General features: G+C 49.5%; 11 non-coding genes and 11 pseudogenes across 11 annotated transcripts; all 22 read left to right on the top strand.

Moving 5' to 3' along the window:
• The first annotated feature begins 3214 nt into the window (after window positions 1-3214).
• LOC133117232 (U1 spliceosomal RNA) lies at window positions 3215-3381 on the top strand. The gene has a single exon (XR_009706024.1). It is a non-coding gene; the product is annotated as a U1 spliceosomal RNA (small nuclear RNA).
• Window positions 3382-3444: 63 nt separating this feature from the next.
• LOC133117316 (5S ribosomal RNA) lies at window positions 3445-3553 on the top strand (annotated as a pseudogene).
• An 843-nt stretch (window positions 3554-4396) lies between these two features.
• On the top strand, window positions 4397-4560 carry LOC133117763 (U1 spliceosomal RNA). Its single transcript, XR_009706302.1, has one exon. It is a non-coding gene; the product is annotated as a U1 spliceosomal RNA (small nuclear RNA).
• A 63-nt stretch (window positions 4561-4623) lies between these two features.
• On the top strand, window positions 4624-4732 carry LOC133117314 (5S ribosomal RNA; annotated as a pseudogene).
• An 842-nt stretch (window positions 4733-5574) lies between these two features.
• LOC133117598 (U1 spliceosomal RNA) lies at window positions 5575-5738 on the top strand. Its single transcript, XR_009706144.1, has one exon. It is a non-coding gene; the product is annotated as a U1 spliceosomal RNA (small nuclear RNA).
• A 63-nt stretch (window positions 5739-5801) lies between these two features.
• LOC133117313 (5S ribosomal RNA) lies at window positions 5802-5910 on the top strand (annotated as a pseudogene).
• Window positions 5911-6754: 844 nt separating this feature from the next.
• Window positions 6755-6918, top strand: LOC133117762 (U1 spliceosomal RNA). The gene has a single exon (XR_009706301.1). It is a non-coding gene; the product is annotated as a U1 spliceosomal RNA (small nuclear RNA).
• A 63-nt stretch (window positions 6919-6981) lies between these two features.
• Window positions 6982-7090, top strand: LOC133117312 (5S ribosomal RNA; annotated as a pseudogene).
• An 842-nt stretch (window positions 7091-7932) lies between these two features.
• Window positions 7933-8096, top strand: LOC133117597 (U1 spliceosomal RNA). Its single transcript, XR_009706143.1, has one exon. It is a non-coding gene; the product is annotated as a U1 spliceosomal RNA (small nuclear RNA).
• Window positions 8097-8159: 63 nt separating this feature from the next.
• On the top strand, window positions 8160-8268 carry LOC133117443 (5S ribosomal RNA; annotated as a pseudogene).
• Window positions 8269-9110: 842 nt separating this feature from the next.
• LOC133117596 (U1 spliceosomal RNA) lies at window positions 9111-9274 on the top strand. The gene has a single exon (XR_009706142.1). It is a non-coding gene; the product is annotated as a U1 spliceosomal RNA (small nuclear RNA).
• Window positions 9275-9337: 63 nt separating this feature from the next.
• LOC133117441 (5S ribosomal RNA) lies at window positions 9338-9446 on the top strand (annotated as a pseudogene).
• Window positions 9447-10288: 842 nt separating this feature from the next.
• Window positions 10289-10452, top strand: LOC133117761 (U1 spliceosomal RNA). Its single transcript, XR_009706300.1, has one exon. It is a non-coding gene; the product is annotated as a U1 spliceosomal RNA (small nuclear RNA).
• A 63-nt stretch (window positions 10453-10515) lies between these two features.
• LOC133117311 (5S ribosomal RNA) lies at window positions 10516-10624 on the top strand (annotated as a pseudogene).
• Window positions 10625-11467: 843 nt separating this feature from the next.
• LOC133117759 (U1 spliceosomal RNA) lies at window positions 11468-11631 on the top strand. Its single transcript, XR_009706299.1, has one exon. It is a non-coding gene; the product is annotated as a U1 spliceosomal RNA (small nuclear RNA).
• A 63-nt stretch (window positions 11632-11694) lies between these two features.
• Window positions 11695-11803, top strand: LOC133117310 (5S ribosomal RNA; annotated as a pseudogene).
• An 842-nt stretch (window positions 11804-12645) lies between these two features.
• LOC133117758 (U1 spliceosomal RNA) lies at window positions 12646-12809 on the top strand. Its single transcript, XR_009706298.1, has one exon. It is a non-coding gene; the product is annotated as a U1 spliceosomal RNA (small nuclear RNA).
• A 63-nt stretch (window positions 12810-12872) lies between these two features.
• LOC133117491 (5S ribosomal RNA) lies at window positions 12873-12981 on the top strand (annotated as a pseudogene).
• Window positions 12982-13823: 842 nt separating this feature from the next.
• On the top strand, window positions 13824-13987 carry LOC133117595 (U1 spliceosomal RNA). Its single transcript, XR_009706141.1, has one exon. It is a non-coding gene; the product is annotated as a U1 spliceosomal RNA (small nuclear RNA).
• A 63-nt stretch (window positions 13988-14050) lies between these two features.
• On the top strand, window positions 14051-14159 carry LOC133117440 (5S ribosomal RNA; annotated as a pseudogene).
• Window positions 14160-15001: 842 nt separating this feature from the next.
• Window positions 15002-15165, top strand: LOC133117757 (U1 spliceosomal RNA). The gene has a single exon (XR_009706297.1). It is a non-coding gene; the product is annotated as a U1 spliceosomal RNA (small nuclear RNA).
• Window positions 15166-15228: 63 nt separating this feature from the next.
• LOC133117309 (5S ribosomal RNA) lies at window positions 15229-15337 on the top strand (annotated as a pseudogene).
• The last annotated feature ends 80 nt before the right edge of the window (window positions 15338-15417 follow it).

The raw sequence follows: 15417 nt of genomic DNA, 5'->3' as shown, positions 1-15417 counted from the left end.
AATCCTTTTCCCGGATAGACCTCCTCCTTCTGAGCCATCAGATACAATCACAGAACATCACAGCACAAACAGTCTTCTTTTCAGATCACAAAGCACTCACCATCCAGATTACAACACCAGCACAAACACACAGGGGGAGAGGAATCTGGAAACTAAACACATCACTACTAGAGGACAAAGCAATAAAACAGGCATACATCAATAGACTACAAGAATGGGCATCACTCAAGGAACTCTTCACGTCACCCGTAGAATGGTGGGAAATGGTCAAGACACGCACTAAGGGTTACTTCATCACGGCAGGACGCAGGCAGGCACAGAAAAGGAGGGAACAAACAAAAAAATTGCACAGCACACTCCAACGACTAGCAGCACTACAGGCACAGGGATTCCAGGTCGCACAAGAAATCACACAGGCCAAACACAACCTCTCAGCACTCTATAGACAGGAACAGGAAAAAATTAGACATCAAAGCAGAATTCAACACCTAGAACAAAATGAAAAATGCACCCGTTACTTTTTTAGGAAGATCAAGAACAAAAAGAATCACATACAGACATTACTGGACAACACAGGACAAATCATCACGGGTGAACAGAATATACACAACCACATCAGGGCATTCTACACTGATCTGTATAGCACAAAGCACATGGATGAGCACATGGTGGACACATACCTACAGGACATCCCAGCCATAGCACCCCGGGCAGGAGAAGGAGAGGAGGAGGAGGAGGAGAGTCTGTCCGTGGAGGAGCTCACCCACGTGGTGAAAGGCCTGAACACCGGCAAAACTCCGGGTCCCGACGGGCTCCCGGCCGAGTACTACCAAACCTTTTGGGAACACCTCAAGGTAGATTTAACATCGGTGCTCTCCGCGGTGTACAGTGAGGGCCGGTTGGCCCCCTCGATGACAGAGAGCGTCATCACCCTTATTTACAAGGGCAAGGGTGATGAGCGTAGCCTGACAAACTGGAGGCCTATTAACCTCTTGGGGGCCGACTACAAGCTCTTGGCGAAGGCCCTCATGTACAGGCTCCAGGAGACTACCCCTCAGGTCGTGGGTCCGGACCAGGCTTGCGGGGTCCCGGAGAGGTCGACCGCCGATAACCTGGTGCTCATTCGGGACATCATGGCCCACTCTGTCGAACGGTCAAAACCTTTTTGCATGTTTAATCTAGATCAGGAGAAGGCCTTCGACAGAGTGGGCCATAGCTACATGTTTAAGGTCCTGGAGGCAATGAACCTCCCTCTTGGTCTTAGAAAATGGATACACATCATCTATCAAAACAACACAGCAAAAATATTGGTTAATGGACACACTACAGAACACTTTCCCATACACTCAGGGGTTAGACAGGGTTGCCCACTTTCTGCACTACTGTACATACACTGCCTGGAACCACTCTTACACAAAATCAGGACAAACACAGACATCACCGGCTACACACTCCCAGGGTGCACAGAACAACTCAAGGCACTTGCATACATGGACGACATCACACTTTTCTGCACTGAACAAACGTCTGTACAGCACATCATTAGGACTCTGGACCACTTCTGCACAGCCACCTCCGCAATAATTAACAAGACCAAGAGCGAGGTGTTTGTGTCCAGGGCCTGGGCGGTCGACCAGGTCCTGTCGGACACATTTCCCATTCGTACATCCGTGAACATCCTTGGCGTCACGTTCGACAGGACCAACTCCGGGGGCCGGAGCTGGGCCGGGGCCCTCGGCCGGGCTCGAGCTAAGACCTGCAGTTGGAGTTCCAGGGCACTGTCAATGACGGGGAGAATCCTCATAGTACAGACTATCCTTTACCCGATCCTCGCCTATGTCGGAAAGATCTTTCCCCCAGACAAGCATATTGAGAAACAAATTAACAAAATTGTCTTTGGTTTTGTCTGGGGGAGTAGGCAGGAGAGGGTAAAGAGGCTGATCATGTGGAAGGACCCTAGGAACGGGGGTAGAGGCGTGCCAAACGTCGCAGAACTGATCAGGATGCAGAGCCTCGCCTACCACATCAACTCCATAAAAAACCGCAGTAACAAAACCGGATACATGACCCGTTTTTACTTCACCACCAGCTTAAGACCCCTGGGGCTCTGCATCCTGGATCACAGGCACCCCTACTCCTGGGACCCCCCCCAGCCCTACAGGTCACTCCGCCGGTACATCTACACAGCACGTCTGCACACTGCACAGCTCACTCACTGGACATTTCAGGAAATCAAAAACACCACAAATGCACAGGAACATTTACACAGACCCGACAACACGACCCACAGCACAGCCACTACAGTTTGGAAAAACATAAATCACCCATGCCTTCTGAACACACAGAAAGACCTGGCGTGGCTAGCTGTGCTGAAAGCTCTCCCCACCAGGGTGTTCATGTTCAGGAGGAGCTTGGCCCTGGCGGAGACATGCCCGTACCCTCGCTGTAACGAAAAGGAAACCGGAGATCACCTCCTGTGGCACTGCAGAAAGGCCAAATCTATCTGGCAATCCATTTTCACTTTCCTGGACACATACACTGACACACAGTCACTGACCCTCCGGGATATCCTCCTCGGCCCCCGCAACGGGATCACATCTGCTGAGGAGGAGATTGCCTGGAGGGTGATCAACATCACCAAGCACACTTTATGGGACGCACGCAACATCATGTTTTTTCAAAAACAGGAACTTCACAACATCATCATCACCCGGCAGATCACCAACCACATCAAGGACTACTATCACCTGGACTGTCACAAAGCCGGAAAGAGCACCACAAACACAAAATGGAAAATTCACAACAGCACAGAATTATACATATGACACGGACACCCTGGACAATACACCTACAGCCGGACACCTACACTCCCGAAGCCTTCCCTTGGGTAATGTATGTAATGTTTACTGTGTACTGTCTACTGTCTTAATGTATTGTGGTATTGTCTGCGGTCATGTTTAAATGTAACTCTGTTTGTTACTGTCTGACGTTTGCAATGTAAATATGTGTTATGTAAGTAAATGTAAGTAAATGTAAGTATGAATGTAAATGAAATGTAAAAGTGAAAGTAAGTGAAACTCAGTAATGTCTTAATGTATTTTGGTATTGTCTGCGGTCATGTTTAAATGTAACTCTGTTTGTTACTGTCTGACGTTTGCAATGTAAATATGTGTTATGTAAGTAAATGTAAGTAAATGTAAGTAAATGTAAGTATGAATGTAAATGAAAGTAAGTGAAACTCAATAAAAGAAATAACGGTTCACCCAGGGCGAGGCTCGGCCATTGCACTCCGGCTGTGTTGACCCCTGCGAATTCCTCAAATGTGGGAATCTCGACTGCATAATTTCTGCTAGTGGGGGACTGCGTTCGCGCTCTCCCCTGGTCACGTGGTCAAACGATAGACTCGATTAATGTGCAAATACCCCCTTGTGCTGCCTTTCCTTCGCTTACGGCCATACCACTCTGAATACGCCCGATCTCGGAAGCTAAGCAGGGTCGGGCCCGGTTAGTACTTGGATGGGAGACCGCCTGGGAATACCAGGTGCTGTAAGCTTTTTTCACTATGCTTTTGGACAGGCGCTGCTGTTTCACAACGTTCAAAACACGTCGCGCACAGTGCTATATCGTTTAGTCTATTACCCGTTTATGCTTCTCATGTCTTACCCAGACACTTGGGCAGCGCATTGCAAAGGAACAAGGCTAGCATCCAAATTCATTACGTACGGCGCTATTTTAGACACAACACAGGCTAAATCAGTGCAATGCAAATTCACTTCACACCAAGAGTACCGCACATTTTCCTTACACGTCTGTAGCCTATCATGAAGCAGGATTGCCGAGTTACAGTGAGCGCCGCACTTCATTGGACAGTGGCACGTGTTTTTCTTCTTTTGGTTCTGCGCTCTAGCGATTTCAGTTTGAAAGGACACAACGACAACCAAGTTCAAGTGCAGACTGTCAGCTTTAATTTGAGGCCATTTTCAAGCACACCCGACGAACCGTTTGGAACTCACGTCGCATCTTGCACACGGTCACTTGTCCATTTAGGTGTCGCATTTCGGCAGGGCTCTGGCTTGGTGTTCGACGTGACATCACCGCGACTGAAATGCGCTCTGTTTGCGGTTGAGGGCAATGTACACTGTTGCATTGTGGGGAAACAGAAAGTCGTCCTTGAAATGCGGTGGGAAAACGCCAAAATAATAAACACATGAAAAAAAAAAGAAGTACATGAATGAAAAGGTTGCCATCGTTTATGCGGCTAGCCGCAAGAGCGCAAATCAGACTTTTGAACCGGCTAGACATTGTGACTTGACGGGCTGCTAGCCGAATACTCAGAAACCGTAACTGTGCAACGTACCACCTAGCGGTCCGGCCCATCCCTTGCGGATTCCAACTCATACTTACCTGGCAGGGGAGATACCGTGATCACGAAGGCGGTTCACCCAGGGCGAGGCTCGGCCATTGCACTCCGGCTGTGTTGACCCCTGCGAATTCCTCAAATGTGGGAATCTCGACTGTATAATTTCTGCTAGTGGGGGACTGCGTTCGCGCTCTCCCCTGATCACGTGGTCAAACGATAGACTCGATTAATGTGCAAATACCCCCTTGTGCTGCCTTTCCTTCGCTTACGGCCATACCACTCTGAATACGCCCGATCTCGGAAGCTAAGCAGGGTCGGGCCCGGTTAGTACTTGGATGGGAGACCGCCTGGGAATACCAGGTGCTGTAAGCTTTTTTCACTATGCTTTTGGACAGGCGCTGCTGTTTCACAACGTTCAAAACACGTCGCGCACAGTGCTATATCGTTTAGTCTATTACCCGTTTATGCTTCTCATGTCTTACCCAGACACTTGGGCAGCGCATTGCAAAGGAACAAGGCTAGCATCCAAATTCATTACGTACGGCGCTATTTTAGACACAACACAGGCTAAATCAGTGCAATGCAAATTCACTTCACACCAAGAGTACCGCACATTTTCCTTACACGTCTGTAGCCTATCATGAAGCAGGATTGCCGAGTTACAGTGAGCGCCGCACTTCATTGGACAGTGGCACGTGTTTTTCTTCTTTTGGTTCTGCGCTCTAGCGATTTCAGTTTGAAAGGACACAACGACAACCAAGTTCAAGTGCAGACTGTCAGCTTTAATTTGAGGCCATTTTCAAGCACACCCGACGAACCGTTTGGAACTCACGTCGCATCTTGCACACGGTCACTTGTCCATTTAGGTGTCGCATTTCGGCAGGGCTCTGGCTTGGTGTTCGACGTGACATCACCGCGACTGAAATGCGCTCTGTTTGCGGTTGAGGGCGATGTACACTGTTGCATTGTGGGGAAACAGAAAGTCGTCCTTGAAATGCGGTGGGAAAACGCCAAAATAATAAACACATGAAAAAAAAAGAAGTACATGAATGAAAAGGTTGCCATCGTTTATGCGGCTAGCCGCAAGAGCGCAAATCAGACTTTTGAACCGGCTAGACATTGTGACTTGACGGGCTGCTAGCCGAATACTCAGAAACCGTAACTGTGCAACGTACCACCTAGCGGTCCGGCCCATCCCTTGCGGATTCCAACTCATACTTACCTGGCAGGGGAGATACCGTGATCACGAAGGCGGTTCACCCAGGGCGAGGCTCGGCCATTGCACTCCGGCTGTGTTGACCCCTGCGAATTCCTCAAATGTGGGAATCTCGACTGCATAATTTCTGCTAGTGGGGGACTGCGTTCGCGCTCTCCCCTGGTCACGTGGTCAAACGATAGACTCGATTAATGTGCAAATACCCCCTTGTGCTGCCTTTCCTTCGCTTACGGCCATACCACTCTGAATACGCCCGATCTCGGAAGCTAAGCAGGGTCGGGCCCGGTTAGTACTTGGATGGGAGACCGCCTGGGAATACCAGGTGCTGTAAGCTTTTTTCACTATGCTTTTGGACAGGCGCTGCTGTTTCACAACGTTCAAAACACGTCGCGCACAGTGCTATATCGTTTAGTCTATTACCCGTTTATGCTTCTCATGTCTTACCCAGACACTTGGGCAGCGCATTGCAAAGGAACAAGGCTAGCATCCAAATTCATTACGTACGGCGCTATTTTAGACACAACACAGGCTAAATCAGTGCAATGCAAATTCACTTCACACCAAGAGTACCGCACATTTTCCTTACACGTCTGTAGCCTATCATGAAGCAGGATTGCCGAGTTACAGTGAGCGCCGCACTTCATTGGACAGTGGCACGTGTTTTTCTTCTTTTGGTTCTGCGCTCTAGCGATTTCAGTTTGAAAGGACACAACGACAACCAAGTTCAAGTGCAGACTGTCAGCTTTAATTTGAGGCCATTTTCAAGCACACCCGACGAACCGTTTGGAACTCACGTCGCATCTTGCACACGGTCACTTGTCCATTTAGGTGTCGCATTTCGGCAGGGCTCTGGCTTGGTGTTCGACGTGACATCACCGCGACTGAAATGCGCTCTGTTTGCGGTTGAGGGCAATGTACACTGTTGCATTGTGGGGAAACAGAAAGTCGTCCTTGAAATGCGGTGGGAAAACGCCAAAATAATAAACACATGAAAAAAAAAAAGAAGTACATGAATGAAAAGGTTGCCATCGTTTATGCGGCTAGCCGCAAGAGCGCAAATCAGACTTTTGAACCGGCTAGACATTGTGACTTGACGGGCTGCTAGCCGAATACTCAGAAACCGTAACTGTGCAACGTACCACCTAGCGGTCCGGCCCATCCCTTGCGGATTCCAACTCATACTTACCTGGCAGGGGAGATACCGTGATCACGAAGGCGGTTCACCCAGGGCGAGGCTCGGCCATTGCACTCCGGCTGTGTTGACCCCTGCGAATTCCTCAAATGTGGGAATCTCGACTGTATAATTTCTGCTAGTGGGGGACTGCGTTCGCGCTCTCCCCTGATCACGTGGTCAAACGATAGACTCGATTAATGTGCAAATACCCCCTTGTGCTGCCTTTCCTTCGCTTACGGCCATACCACTCTGAATACGCCCGATCTCGGAAGCTAAGCAGGGTCGGGCCCGGTTAGTACTTGGATGGGAGACCGCCTGGGAATACCAGGTGCTGTAAGCTTTTTTCACTATGCTTTTGGACAGGCGCTGCTGTTTCACAACGTTCAAAACACGTCGCGCACAGTGCTATATCGTTTAGTCTATTACCCGTTTATGCTTCTCATGTCTTACCCAGACACTTGGGCAGCGCATTGCAAAGGAACAAGGCTAGCATCCAAATTCATTACGTACGGCGCTATTTTAGACACAACACAGGCTAAATCAGTGCAATGCAAATTCACTTCACACCAAGAGTACCGCACATTTTCCTTACACGTCTGTAGCCTATCATGAAGCAGGATTGCCGAGTTACAGTGAGCGCCGCACTTCATTGGACAGTGGCACGTGTTTTTCTTCTTTTGGTTCTGCGCTCTAGCGATTTCAGTTTGAAAGGACACAACGACAACCAAGTTCAAGTGCAGACTGTCAGCTTTAATTTGAGGCCATTTTCAAGCACACCCGACGAACCGTTTGGAACTCACGTCGCATCTTGCACACGGTCACTTGTCCATTTAGGTGTCGCATTTCGGCAGGGCTCTGGCTTGGTGTTCGACGTGACATCACCGCGACTGAAATGCGCTCTGTTTGCGGTTGAGGGCGATGTACACTGTTGCATTGTGGGGAAACAGAAAGTCGTCCTTGAAATGCGGTGGGAAAACGCCAAAATAATAAACACATGAAAAAAAAAGAAGTACATGAATGAAAAGGTTGCCATCGTTTATGCGGCTAGCCGCAAGAGCGCAAATCAGACTTTTGAACCGGCTAGACATTGTTACTTGACGGGCTGCTAGCCGAATACTCAGAAACCGTAACTGTGCAACGTACCACCTAGCGGTCCGGCCCATCCCTTGCGGATTCCAACTCATACTTACCTGGCAGGGGAGATACCGTGATCACGAAGGCGGTTCACCCAGGGCGAGGCTCGGCCATTGCACTCCGGCTGTGTTGACCCCTGCGAATTCCTCAAATGTGGGAATCTCGACTGCATAATTTCTGCTAGTGGGGGACTGCGTTCGCGCTCTCCCCTGGTCACGTGGTCAAACGATAGACTCGATTAATGTGCAAATACCCCCTTGTGCTGCCTTTCCTTCGCTTACGGCCATACCACTCTGAATACGCCTGATCTCGGAAGCTAAGCAGGGTCGGGCCCGGTTAGTACTTGGATGGGAGACCGCCTGGGAATACCAGGTGCTGTAAGCTTTTTTCACTATGCTTTTGGACAGGCGCTGCTGTTTCACAACGTTCAAAACACGTCGCGCACAGTGCTATATCGTTTAGTCTATTACCCGTTTATGCTTCTCATGTCTTACCCAGACACTTGGGCAGCGCATTGCAAAGGAACAAGGCTAGCATCCAAATTCATTACGTACGGCGCTATTTTAGACACAACACAGGCTAAATCAGTGCAATGCAAATTCACTTCACACCAAGAGTACCGCACATTTTCCTTACACGTCTGTAGCCTATCATGAAGCAGGATTGCCGAGTTACAGTGAGCGCCGCACTTCATTGGACAGTGGCACGTGTTTTTCTTCTTTTGGTTCTGCGCTCTAGCGATTTCAGTTTGAAAGGACACAACGACAACCAAGTTCAAGTGCAGACTGTCAGCTTTAATTTGAGGCCATTTTCAAGCACACCCGACGAACCGTTTGGAACTCACGTCGCATCTTGCACACGGTCACTTGTCCATTTAGGTGTCGCATTTCGGCAGGGCTCTGGCTTGGTGTTCGACGTGACATCACCGCGACTGAAATGCGCTCTGTTTGCGGTTGAGGGCAATGTACACTGTTGCATTGTGGGGAAACAGAAAGTCGTCCTTGAAATGCGGTGGGAAAACGCCAAAATAATAAACACATGAAAAAAAAAGAAGTACATGAATGAAAAGGTTGCCATCGTTTATGCGGCTAGCCGCAAGAGCGCAAATCAGACTTTTGAACCGGCTAGACATAGTGACTTGACGGGCTGCTAGCCGAATACTCAGAAACCGTAACTGTGCAACGTACCACCTAGCGGTCCGGCCCATCCCTTGCGGATTCCAACTCATACTTACCTGGCAGGGGAGATACCGTGATCACGAAGGCGGTTCACCCAGGGCGAGGCTCGGCCATTGCACTCCGGCTGTGTTGACCCCTGCGAATTCCTCAAATGTGGGAATCTCGACTGCATAATTTCTGCTAGTGGGGGACTGCGTTCGCGCTCTCCCCTGGTCACGTGGTCAAACGATAGACTCGATTAATGTGCAAATACCCCCTTGTGCTGCCTTTCCTTCGCTTACGGCCATACCACTCTGAATACGCCTGATCTCGGAAGCTAAGCAGGGTCGGGCCCGGTTAGTACTTGGATGGGAGACCGCCTGGGAATACCAGGTGCTGTAAGCTTTTTTCACTATGCTTTTGGACAGGCGCTGCTGTTTCACAACGTTCAAAACACGTCGCGCACAGTGCTATATCGTTTAGTCTATTACCCGTTTATGCTTCTCATGTCTTACCCAGACACTTGGGCAGCGCATTGCAAAGGAACAAGGCTAGCATCCAAATTCATTACGTACGGCGCTATTTTAGACACAACACAGGCTAAATCAGTGCAATGCAAATTCACTTCACACCAAGAGTACCGCACATTTTCCTTACACGTCTGTAGCCTATCATGAAGCAGGATTGCCGAGTTACAGTGAGCGCCGCACTTCATTGGACAGTGGCACGTGTTTTTCTTCTTTTGGTTCTGCGCTCTAGCGATTTCAGTTTGAAAGGACACAACGACAACCAAGTTCAAGTGCAGACTGTCAGCTTTAATTTGAGGCCATTTTCAAGCACACCCGACGAACCGTTTGGAACTCACGTCGCATCTTGCACACGGTCACTTGTCCATTTAGGTGTCGCATTTCGGCAGGGCTCTGGCTTGGTGTTCGACGTGACATCACCGCGACTGAAATGCGCTCTGTTTGCGGTTGAGGGCAATGTACACTGTTGCATTGTGGGGAAACAGAAAGTCGTCCTTGAAATGCGGTGGGAAAACGCCAAAATAATAAACACATGAAAAAAAAAGAAGTACATGAATGAAAAGGTTGCCATCGTTTATGCGGCTAGCCGCAAGAGCGCAAATCAGACTTTTGAACCGGCTAGACATTGTGACTTGACGGGCTGCTAGCCGAATACTCAGAAACCGTAACTGTGCAACGTACCACCTAGCGGTCCGGCCCATCCCTTGCGGATTCCAACTCATACTTACCTGGCAGGGGAGATACCGTGATCACGAAGGCGGTTCACCCAGGGCGAGGCTCGGCCATTGCACTCCGGCTGTGTTGACCCCTGCGAATTCCTCAAATGTGGGAATCTCGACTGTATAATTTCTGCTAGTGGGGGACTGCGTTCGCGCTCTCCCCTGATCACGTGGTCAAACGATAGACTCGATTAATGTGCAAATACCCCCTTGTGCTGCCTTTCCTTCGCTTACGGCCATACCACTCTGAATACGCCCGATCTCGGAAGCTAAGCAGGGTCGGGCCCGGTTAGTACTTGGATGGGAGACCGCCTGGGAATACCAGGTGCTGTAAGCTTTTTTCACTATGCTTTTGGACAGGCGCTGCTGTTTCACAACGTTCAAAACACGTCGCGCACAGTGCTATATCGTTTAGTCTATTACCCGTTTATGCTTCTCATGTCTTACCCAGACACTTGGGCAGCGCATTGCAAAGGAACAAGGCTAGCATCCAAATTCATTACGTACGGCGCTATTTTAGACACAACACAGGCTAAATCAGTGCAATGCAAATTCACTTCACACCAAGAGTACCGCACATTTTCCTTACACGTCTGTAGCCTATCATGAAGCAGGATTGCCGAGTTACAGTGAGCGCCGCACTTCATTGGACAGTGGCACGTGTTTTTCTTCTTTTGGTTCTGCGCTCTAGCGATTTCAGTTTGAAAGGACACAACGACAACCAAGTTCAAGTGCAGACTGTCAGCTTTAATTTGAGGCCATTTTCAAGCACACCCGACGAACCGTTTGGAACTCACGTCGCATCTTGCACACGGTCACTTGTCCATTTAGCTGTCGCATTTCGGCAGGGCTCTGGCTTGGTGTTCGACGTGACATCACCGCGACTGAAATGCGCTCTGTTTGCGGTTGAGGGCAATGTACACTGTTGCATTGTGGGGAAACAGAAAGTCGTCCTTGAAATGCGGTGGGAAAACGCCAAAATAATAAACACATGAAAAAAAAAAGAAGTACATGAATGAAAAGGTTGCCATCGTTTATGCGGCTAGCCGCAAGAGCGCAAATCAGACTTTTGAACCGGCTAGACATTGTGACTTGACGGGCTGCTAGCCGAATACTCAGAAACCGTAACTGTGCAACGTACCACCTAGCGGTCCGGCCCATCCCTTGCGGATTCCAACTCATACTTACCTGGCAGGGGAGATACCGTGATCACGAAGGCGGTTCACCCAGGGCGAGGCTCGGCCATTGCACTCCGGCTGTGTTGACCCCTGCGAATTCCTCAAATGTGGGAATCTCGACTGTATAATTTCTGCTAGTGGGGGACTGCGTTCGCGCTCTCCCCTGATCACGTGGTCAAACGATAGACTCGATTAATGTGCAAATACCCCCTTGTGCTGCCTTTCCTTCGCTTACGGCCATACCACTCTGAATACGCCCGATCTCGGAAGCTAAGCAGGGTCGGGCCCGGTTAGTACTTGGATGGGAGACCGCCTGGGAATACCAGGTGCTGTAAGCTTTTTTCACTATGCTTTTGGACAGGCGCTGCTGTTTCACAACGTTCAAAACACGTCGCGCACAGTGCTATATCGTTTAGTCTATTACCCGTTTATGCTTCTCATGTCTTACCCAGACACTTGGGCAGCGCATTGCAAAGGAACAAGGCTAGCATCCAAATTCATTACGTACGGCGCTATTTTAGACACAACACAGGCTAAATCAGTGCAATGCAAATTCACTTCACACCAAGAGTACCGCACATTTTCCTTACACGTCTGTAGCCTATCATGAAGCAGGATTGCCGAGTTACAGTGAGCGCCGCACTTCATTGGACAGTGGCACGTGTTTTTCTTCTTTTGGTTCTGCGCTCTAGCGATTTCAGTTTGAAAGGACACAACGACAACCAAGTTCAAGTGCAGACTGTCAGCTTTAATTTGAGGCCATTTTCAAGCACACCCGACGAACCGTTTGGAACTCACGTCGCATCTTGCACACGGTCACTTGTCCATTTAGGTGTCGCATTTCGGCAGGGCTCTGGCTTGGTGTTCGACGTGACATCACCGCGACTGAAATGCGCTCTGTTTGCGGTTGAGGGCGATGTACACTGTTGCATTGTGGGGAAACAGAAAGTCGTCCTTGAAATGCGGTGGGAAAACGCCAAAATAATAAACACATGAAAAAAAAAGAAGTACATGAATGAAAAGGTTGCCATCGTTTATGCGGCTAGCCGCAAGAGCGCAAATCAGACTTTTGAACCGGCTAGACATTGTGATTTGACGGGCTGCTAGCCGAATACTCAGAAACCGTAACTGTGCAACGTACCACCTAGCGGTCCGGCCCATCCCTTGCGGATTCCAACTCATACTTACCTGGCAGGGGAGATACCGTGATCACGAAGGCGGTTCACCCAGGGCGAGGCTCGGCCATTGCACTCCGGCTGTGTTGACCCCTGCGAATTCCTCAAATGTGGGAATCTCGACTGTATAATTTCTGCTAGTGGGGGACTGCGTTCGCGCTCTCCCCTGATCACGTGGTCAAACGATAGACTCGATTAATGTGCAAATACCCCCTTGTGCTGCCTTTCCTTCGCTTACGGCCATACCACTCTGAATACGCCCGATCTTGGAAGCTAAGCAGGGTCGGGCCCGGTTAGTACTTGGATGGGAGACCGCCTGGGAATACCAGGTGCTGTAAGCTTTTTTCACTATGCTTTTGGACAGGCGCTGCTGTTTCACAACGTTCAAAACACGTCGCGCACAGTGCTATATCGTTTAGTCTATTACCCGTTTATGCTTCTCATGTCTTACCCAGACACTTGGGCAGCGCATTGCAAAGGAACAAGGCTAGCATCCAAATTCATTACGTACGGCGCTATTTTAGACACAACACAGGCTAAATCAGTGCAATGCAAATTCACTTCACACCAAGAGTACCGCACATTTTCCTTACACGTCTGTAGCCTATCATGAAGCAGGATTGCCGAGTTACAGTGAGCGCCGCACTTCATTGGACAGTGGCACGTGTTTTTCTTCTTTTGGTTCTGCGCTCTAGCGATTTCAGTTTGAAAGGACACAACGACAACCAAGTTCAAGTGCAGACTGTCAGCTTTAATTTGAGGCCATTTTCAAGCACACCCGACGAACCGTTTGGAACTCACGTCGCATCTTGCACACGGTCACTTGTCCATTTAGGTGTCGCATTTCGGCAGGGCTCTGGCTTGGTGTTCGACGTGACATCACCGCGACTGAAATGCGCTCTGTTTGCGGTTGAGGGCGATGTACACTGTTGCATTGTGGGGAAACAGAAAGTCGTCCTTGAAATGCGGTGGGAAAACGCCAAAATAATAAACACATGAAAAAAAAAGAAGTACATGAATGAAAAGGTTGCCATCGTTTATGCGGCTAGCCACAAGAGCGCAAATCAGACTTTTGAACCGGCTAGACATTGTGACTTGACGGGCTGCTAGCCGAATACTCAGAAACCGTAACTGTGCAACGTACCACCTAGCGGTCCGGCCCATCCCTTGCGGATTCCAACTCATACTTACCTGGCAGGGGAGATACCGTGATCACGAAGGCGGTTCACCCAGGGCGAGGCTCGGCCATTGCACTCCGGCTGTGTTGACCCCTGCGAATTCCTCAAATGTGGGAATCTCGACTGCATAATTTCTGCTAGTGGGGGACTGCGTTCGCGCTCTCCCCTGGTCACGTGGTCAAACGATAGACTCGATTAATGTGCAAATACCCCCTTGTGCTGCCTTTCCTTCGCTTACGGCCATACCACTCTGAATACGCCTGATCTCGGAAGCTAAGCAGGGTCGGGCCCGGTTAGTACTTGGATGGGAGACCGCCTGGGAATACCAGGTGCTGTAAGCTTTTTTCACTATGCTTTTGGACAGGCGCTGCTGTTTCACAACGTTCAAAACACGTCGCGCACAGTGCTATATCGTTTAGTCTATTACCCGTTTATGCTTCTCATGTCTTACCCAGACACTTGGGCAGCGCATTGCAAAGGAACAAGGCTAGCATCCAAATTCATTACGTACGGCGCTATTTTAGACACAACACAGGCTAAATCAGTGCAATGCAAATTCACTTCACACCAAGAGTACCGCACATTTTCCTTACACGTCTGTAGCCTATCATGAAGCAGGATTGCCGAGTTACAGTGAGCGCCGCACTTCATTGGACAGTGGCACGTGTTTTTCTTCTTTTGGTTCTGCGCTCTAGCGATTTCAGTTTGAAAGGACACAACGACAACCAAGTTCAAGTGCAGACTGTCAGCTTTAATTTGAGGCCATTTTCAAGCACACCCGACGAACCGTTTGGAACTCACGTCGCATCTTGCACACGGTCACTTGTCCATTTAGGTGTCGCATTTCGGCAGGGCTCTGGCTTGGTGTTCGACGTGACATCACCGCGACTGAAATGCGCTCTGTTTGCGGTTGAGGGCAATGTACACTGTTGCATTGTGGGGAAACAGAAAGTCGTCCTTGAAATGCGGTGGGAAAACGCCAAAATAATAAACACATGAAAAAAAAAGAAGTACATGAATGAAAAGGTTGCCATCGTTTATGCGGCTAGCCGCAAGAGCGCAAATCAGACTTTTGAACCGGCTAGACATTGTGACTTGACGGGCTGCTAGCCGAATACTCAGAAACCGTAACTGTGCAACGTACCACCTAGCGGTCCGGCCCATCCCTTGCGGATTCCAACTCATACTTACCTGGCAGGGGAGATACCGTGATCACGAAGGCGGTTCACCCAGGGCGAGGCTCGGCCATTGCACTCCGGCTGTGTTGACCCCTGCGAATTCCTCAAATGTGGGAATCTCGACTGTATAATTTCTGCTAGTGGGGGACTGCGTTCGCGCTCTCCCCTGATCACGTGGTCAAACGATAGACTCGATTAATGTGCAAATACCCCCTTGTGCTGCCTTTCCTTCGCTTACGGCCATACCACTCTGAATACGCCCGATCTCGGAAGCTAAGCAGGGTCGGGCCCGGTTAGTACTTGGATGGGAGACCGCCTGGGAATACCAGGTGCTGTAAGCTTTTTTCACTATGCTTTTGGACAGGCGCTGCTGTTTCACAACGTTCAAAACACGTCGCGCACAGTGCTATATCGTTTAGTC

Source organism: Conger conger, chromosome 17, assembly GCF_963514075.1.
Source record: "Conger conger chromosome 17, fConCon1.1, whole genome shotgun sequence".
Classification (NCBI taxonomy): domain Eukaryota; kingdom Metazoa; phylum Chordata; class Actinopteri; order Anguilliformes; family Congridae; genus Conger; species Conger conger.
The sequence above is the reverse complement of the archived record's forward strand: the minus strand, read 5'-3'. Positions and strand labels throughout refer to the sequence as shown.